Genomic DNA, 8,316 nt, shown 5'->3' on the forward strand with positions numbered 1-8,316 from the left:
ATATAGCAGGGAGACCAAAGAATGTTCTCTGTTCATTTTCATACGGATGAAATTGGAACTGACTGCATCAGCAATTCACTGCAATACATGATTTCTTAAATCAGCAAGTAGCATTGGTTCCCTTTTACAGCCATATACCCAACCATAAAAAAAATCTACGCACAAGAAAACAAAAGTGAGCTGTTCAGGTTCAATCTCAACCCTTCTTCAATTTTTAAATCAAAATTTAAGTTCTCCACATATGTATGCAGACAGGGAGAAGCAAACTTTGATTTCAAGCCAAATTCATTAAGACCCAAATTGTAACAATTGCAGTTACAGACAGTGAATATGTTCTCGTCCAGTTTCTTACCATCTTTACCTCAAATCTAAACATTTTCAACTTTATGACTAAACACAACCTTGTTTTGGCAGGTTAAAGTAATACAACCTTTTGCTCTGCCTTAAAGAGCATTGAACTTAACAAATACAGTCATTTTAGCATATTAGTTGCCTTTCAGTGTCTTAATACACCTGATTCTTCATTTTGACAGCCTTTTGCAATAAAAAGATGTTAGTGTCCTTAAGTTCAGCACAACTTCAACTTGAGCCTTTGAAACCCTTATTCTCAGTACCGGGGAACCACTTCATCGCCCTGAGGAAATGTAGTTTCCTCTCATAAAGACCCCCCACCACCAGTTAACATCTTCAATTAGAAGAGACACTAAACACAGTTTGAACTTTGTAGTCTCAGTCAATCTGTCATCAGAATGAATGTAGGTTTATTTTGTCTGTTTTCACATCTGTATTCAGTGGCTGTCCATTTAACAGCTTCTAAACCAACAGGTTGGCCGAACTTCATGTGACCTCAATTTGCATGAATGTGTGTATTTAGGCAAGGCACTGACACAAAATAGGAAATGGAATCGATTGGGCAAGCATTAATATGAGTTTGCATGCAGTGATGCAACAGGACAAGGAAGAACCATTTACCATCTATGACAAAATGACCACAATTTATGAGTGATGCCCTCTGCAGTGAGAAAGACACCAGAGTTATGTGAGGCTTATAAACAATCTTAAACCAATACATCTTATGACAGGATACATGTGCTGTCTAAACAAAAAGAAAAAGTAAATAATTTGCTTGCCAGGAAATAGAAAATCAAGTATTTTTAATGGTAACATTGTATGGCATGCTCTGTATCAAGTTTTGTGTAATAGCAGTCAGTTGCTCAGTTATTCTTTCCATACAGACATAAAAAATGTATAAAGAGCAGCCCTAAAATAAACAACTACAATAAATAGCAGATTTAAGGACCAGGTTTATATAATAACACACAATTCGGTTATGCACTACATTTTATAGACCAATATAACTGGAAAAAGGTTGAAAAGAAAGGGGCTTGCATGTTCTCTGGCCTCCCATAAAGGTGCTGGATTGAGAAAGCCTGACGGATGACGTGAAGAAAAAAAAATCCCCCAGTTGCCTCCACTCTTTGGTCTTCTCGCTGTGGAGCATGGCAGGTTCAGCTTGTTTATTTCTGTATATGGAGTGCCAGCCACTGAGATCACAGCATCCATCTTTCAGGCAGATATCCGTTCAGCACATCAGTCTCCATGGTTTGTGACTGACAGCTAGGGGATAATATAAGGAGCGGGGCGTCAGAACTAGAACACCTGTGTTTAATAAGATTATAACACCACTTTGCACAGATTGATTCCTTAGTCCCAGCATGTGTTGTACAGATTTTATGTATTTGACTAAAGAGGTTCATTCCAAAATGAAGTAAATGATGAGATGTCAGCTGGATGAAAAATAAAAAAGTAAAAAGAAAGAATATATACACATACCTTCAAAGAGATTAATGGTATAAAAAGCATCAAAAGAGTTGTTTTAGCTTTGGAAAAGGGCTGAAAATAGACCTGATTAAGACCAACTGCTCAGTTAAAGCCAAAAAATAAATACATGATTGAAATGTATTTGGAGAATTAGGAGAGAAGAATAAAATGTACAGTACAACGTTTCATCATAAACAACAAAATTAAGCTATTACTTCCTCTCTGTTGCTCAGCAAGTCTATAATGTGCTGTGGCAGAATTATAAACATTCTCTTTATAAACTTCCGCATCCCTAGGTCCCTCAGTCGTGTGGTGAGAAATACCAGGTGCAGAGGCTTTGAGTTGGTAAAGGAACTCAAGTTTATTTTATTTTTATTTTTTTAGATGGGAATAGGTCAAATGTTGTTAGCACTAAATACAAGTAGGCTACATAGAGGGTGATGAAAATATTTGCACGAAAGTATTATCGGACAAACTGTAATGTAAAGATAGACCCCCCCTAAATTCTGCACACTGGACCTGAAAGGAATCAGCTAAATTATTACAATTTATTCCGAGAGAGACATGAATGTGTACCACATTTCATGGCGACCCAACGAGTATTACATAAAATCTAACAATGTCAACCTGATTGCGGAACCAGGAGAAAACTTGAGGAATCAAAGAAGTCAGGTTTACCCCTCTGGAGACCATGAGTGTTTGTACAAAACTCCATTGCAATCCATCAGATAAGCAAGATATTTTAGTGATTGATTGACCCACCGAAAAGAATGCCATTCTTAGATTAGGGGCTTTAGCAACTACAATTATATATATATATATATACTGCATACATTATATACTGTATATGCCACGTCCTACCATTTCAAAGTGAAGAGAGGAAAGCACTCTAGCTAGGACCTCCTGTGTTCTGATAGCACCTAACAATCATTTATATATAAAGATACTATTGGCAATTTCCAGAGCAGATTAGACAGATTTCACATTACATAGGGGCAAAAGAAGAAATGATGAGAAGTGAGAACCATGAATCATGAAACAAATGAAAAACCGGCATTGGACGATTGCAGCTGGAAATGAAATGATGGAATATGTTGTTTTTCGACAGCCTACGTTTCACTAATGCGTAATATTCTCTGTGTTTATTTTCACCGAACCCAAATTTTCCACTTATTTGGTTCACAGCTTGTCGTGGCCACAAGTTTCACACCACATAAATCATAGTATAATCTGTTGGCAAGGGGCTTTGGGAGGTGTTCTTAGAGTCCTCTAATGAATAGTGTTTATGAGTGCTAATCTGTGGCATGTAAACCACAATTTTTGGTTGAGATAAGCCACAATAAGGTGAAAATGTATTTGTCAGTGGGTTTAGTGCCGGCTGTACACCCACTGAACTTGGCTCAAAGGTCAGTTTCTACTTGTATAATCAGTGACCTTCAGTTTTGATTGTAATATAAATGCGAAGCCAAAATATTTACTATTTTTCTGACGTCACTGAGAACCTCAACATAGAAATAAGTCTGAATACATTTAAAATTTTTAACATGAACCTTTTTTTCACTTGCATAATCACTGCATTATCATTGACACACACCGCTGAATCACCTCTGATTGTTAATAAAGAGGAAAAATGCATCCCACTGCCAGGCCTCCAGGGGAAGGTAATAACTGAATCTGGTTTATGGAAATATGGGGTTTTACAAGAAGTCATTGGGTTACCTGAAACAATTTATTTCACTTTTGGTTAGTATTTTTGCCTGATAAGATTGATATCTATTGAGAAACATGTGGGAGCTTTTAGGAAATAGGCCTAAAAGGTCTAAATAACCATGATTTAAAGGTATTTTAATGGACCAATGTTAAGGGCCTCTATAACAGTAAACCACAGTGCATGACTGAACTAACAGAGGCTTGTGTCTAATGGTTTCCATGGCAACAGAGCATCAACAAAGAGCTCTACGCTCTAAACGAGAGAGACAAGAAAAGTTGAAGCCTTGTCTTTCTTCATAGTACCTATACCAATCTTTTCTTTTTCCTAGTGTCCTGAAATGACAAAGGAAATTTACCAAGGAGAGACAAGAATGCAAGTTATCCCATTGTTTTTAACAGAATAATAGAGCAATTACTGTCTGATAATAAAATTGTGTGCCTCAGAAACTGATACTAACATTAAGTGAAATGAAAGGTTGCTCCCCCATCCCCAGTCTTGATGTACCAACCCCATTTGGTTGCTGACTGAGCACTTGCTCAAAGAAGCTGGCTGCAGGTCCGCCTCTAGCTCATCCAAGACAAACGCACTCCTCTTGGCTCCAAAGTCCAAAGATGAGCTGTCATGGAGTTCAGGCCTTTCTTTGCATCATTCCTGTTCATCTGGTCGACAGCACTAGCTTGACCTTGCCAGCACAGGGTGTTTGTGCAAATATGGTTTGGACCTCTACGACACTTTGAGTGTCAGTAACTGGACTGTGATGGCCACGGCCATGATGTAAACTTAAAGGGTCAGCTAAAAATAAGCCGTGCATGGCAAGTTTTAGGTGGGCTGTGCGCCACAGAGCTCCTTGCCAACAATTTTCTCCACTTGAATCGAAATAGTGTTCACCGGAGTTGGGTACCACCACCCCTCTCTCCTCTCTCTGCTTGTTTTTCTGTGGCTCACCAAGACAGCTTGTCTCTAATGTTTATCTACTGCCCTTTCAGTTAGATAGGGACAACAGAGGAGCCTATTTGGACAGAGGTCTGTGTCACTTCAAGACTATGGTTGCCACTGCTGAGGTCATGCCATGAAAAGGAAATGGAGCACTACTGTTTCCCCTGCGTGCTCTGAAACACAAGTGATTACACTGACTGATCTGTCTAAGAGACCCTGGTTGGTGAGGATCAAAGGAAGCCTGAAGACCACCTGGAACTTCTGTTGGCAGTGGACTTGGCCTGTAGAGGCACAAGAGGCTCTAGTAAAAGGAACCAAAGTACTGCGCCTCTCCTGATCTTCGTGAGAACACAGGCTCTTTTTTTCTGAGGAACCTCCTTTTCTTCCAGTGTGATTTTTTTTAAGTATTCAGTGTCCCATTCGAATATATAAAGATGTGTGATTGGGGAGAAGAGGTTATGGTGCAAAGACAAATTTTGAGACCTTGGCATGGAATGCTTCTCTTCACCGGTCCATGGCCTTATTTTAACACAATCTGAGTAGACTAGTGCTGAATAGGGCAGACTGCCATAGTTAAACAATTGACCTCTTTGGCCTCATCAACCTGGTAGGTCTTCCTGGACCCCCATGGAAGCTGGATTAATTTGTTAGGATCTGGCACAGAAAGCGCACAAATCCACATGTACAACTCAAGTCCCAAACCTCACAGATATCTAAAGTAGTAAATATAACAAATACCAGAAATTGCATTACACAGAATAGAACATTATAAAATTTACATATGATTTATAACCACATTTCAGAAAGAATAAGTGCAGGACTAATTGTGTTTTCAATTTCTCTGCACTCCACAATAAAAGCTATTTCACCTAAGTGCATTATTAAATGCTGTGAAAGTGAAGAAATATGGAAAAATACTGCAAATCACAGAGGGATGTAACTAGAGAAAGTAAAATGTTGGACCATTTAGCTCCTAAATTCCTATCTATGGGCCAGTAGTGTGGTTTGGCGGACACATTACCCCCTTTTCTACCAAACGACAAACATACCCAAATGTGTGCTCAGTGCATGAGAAAAGACAGGCTACATTTGGTGCTGAATCGCTGGTGGGACTGTGTAAGTGGCTGAGGTCTATACATACAAGTTACAAATTGGAAAAAAGAGAGAAAGAAATTGGATACAAAACAAGTTTAGTGCACGAAGAATATGTCTACACACAAATTAATGTTGGGTGCATATGGACAGTATTTTGTATATATGCCAATGGTATACATAGTATTTGAATGACCATGAAAAGTCTTGCTTTATTCAGGCCATACTTAACTGTTAACAAACATGTTGATTGCATCTTCTGCCAAGTTCAGACAACAGGACTTTCAAATGCGTCGGATTGCAGTGCAGTTCACCCTACACGACTTGTTGTGTTTTGATCGAGAGTCCAGTGAGTTCATACTACATGACTGATTTGCAACTAGCGGTCACACAATGCACAACCTTTCACCAGGAGAAACTCCCAACTATGGCATAGTCCTGCACTCTAATTAACTATACTTGTCACCAATTTGTCTGGATATTTAACCTGCTAGAAATCGGGTTGGATGAGCCTCCCGAATATCCTCTATGAAGAGTTCACACTTAGCGATTGCTAACGGTATAAAAATTGTGTAGTGTGAACGAGGCAATAATGTTTGCTTTCTTGTTATGTTGCTACCCATATAGTTCAATTGTTGTCAGAATTTTTCAGAGCAAAGACAATAAAAGAGTAGTAGGAAAGCTTTTTACATAAAAAAAATGTGCATTCAGGAAAAAAGTTTTCACAAACTCTTTATAAAAGTGAGAATGTTCAGACTTAACAGTTTATTTTGTTGTTGCTTCTGTTTCCATTGCGTCCATCCATGACACTGTGGCAGATACAACACTAGCGGATGTAAATGCTTAATATCTTCACAAATTACTAATGGAAACAGAGAAAGGGATGTTTGTTCCCACCATTTCAGGTCTTTAATGATCCATGTCCCTCATTGTTTCTAGATCTGATTGTTTCCCAACTATGTGTCCTTGGCAAACAAAACAATGTCACTATGGTTCAAATGTAACCTTTACAGGCGAAAGCATCTTTGAACAAGTATGAGTGTAAGTTTCCACAATACCTCTCCAGTATCTAACCTGCTGGAAGACAAGAAAAGCAGCAAGACTTTAGTGGCGCCATTTTACATAGCTCTAAGACATGTTTACCAAAGTGCTGTCATCGTCCTGCTAACCTGCTGTTCATAAAAAAAGCAAGACCATCCATTTATCCTACACCATCTTTCTTTGTTTTTTTTCTCTACTCATTAGAGACTAGTCCTTCATTAAATAACAAAAAAAATTGGAGAGGGATTTGTTTCCTCCCTTGTTTCCTACTTTTGGCACCCTCAAAAGTACACAGTAGTCTTTGACCACCTCCAGGTCTGCTGGAACATATATTTGTTGACCTTGCACGGATTCTCGATAACAAATAGGAGACCAAATATAAGTCTCAGTAAAGTCCCCTGTGCATATAGTGAAGTTGGTCCAGCGCAAAAGACAAATGAGTCTGCATTTCAGTACTATCAACAATTCATGGTGTTGCACGTTAGCTGAGGAAAAGATGACAAGGGTTTTTAAATGAATCTTCCATTCTAAGCCTAAATCTAACCAATCATTTATTTTGAGAAATGCAAAAAATTGAGCCAGAGGCTCAGAGGTGGTACAGGGTGTGTGGATGTTTGTCTAAAAAGATGAAGGTCAAAACAGAATGGCGGTAGAGGACCATGGTTATTCAAAGCCCTATCAATGTGAGAGATTGGCTCCAGCCCCTTTAATGCCCAAAGCTGAAGTTCTTGGAGCTGAGCATGTTAAATATTAATTTCAAAAGAATTTAGCATTGTGTTGCTGTTGAGGGACCTGCTGTCTTCTGAAACAATTGCAAAAGTCTGAACCATTGCACCAAATGTGCAACACACTAAGTGAAGTGTGAGCGAAAGATTGCATTAATTACCGTGAATGATCTTAAGTCTTGATCAGGATGTATTTTATAATTAGTGGGTTTTCACACAGTCCCACTTGAGGGCGGGAGAGAGGTGGGATGCCCACATGTAATTAGACGTGTTAAAAAAAATATTTTAATATAAATTGCACGATGTAACGAAGTCAGAAACTGAGACCTTACCTAAATTTTCCATGCAAGATGTTGGATGATTTAAAACACTGCAAGCCGTGTTGAGCTGTTTTTTTAACCCATGACATGCTAATTTATATATAACTTTGGTCAGAAATGTCAATATCAACACCAGCATTTATCACAATACATAACATAACATTTGCATGGATGGGTGCAGTTAAAGCTGCAGAGTATTCTCAAGTTTAGTCTTCATGGGCCACAATTCCTCTGTTCTTCAAAAAACATCATGAATAATTTCGAGACATGGTTGGTTGGAGCTCAGAATATTATACACAAATATGCCCAAAAAAACCAACAACCCCCCCCCCCCCCCCCCCCCCCCCAAATTGTGCTTAGGGGTAGATTAGTTCTTGCCTTACATAAGGAGAGAAAATATACCTTCAATGAATTGACTGCTTCGGTCACTCCTTACAATAGTTGTCTAAAAGGGTTCTGAAAATGATAAGCAGGTTAGTCAGCCGGCCCCCTGCCATGAGCTATACGAGACCTGAAATATTGGCTTCGACAGGGGAGTTAGAATAAAGAGCCAACCTGCGTCTGTCTCCAGGAGGAACTAAACCTGAGTCTGAAGGAATGTTCCAGACCATAGAGAGTTTCTGTGGTGCAGATCAGAACCCAGACGTGCGGACCATTGTGAAGGGATTAT

This window comes from Scophthalmus maximus, chromosome 1, assembly GCF_022379125.1.
Source record: "Scophthalmus maximus strain ysfricsl-2021 chromosome 1, ASM2237912v1, whole genome shotgun sequence".
NCBI lineage: Eukaryota > Metazoa > Chordata > Actinopteri > Pleuronectiformes > Scophthalmidae > Scophthalmus > Scophthalmus maximus.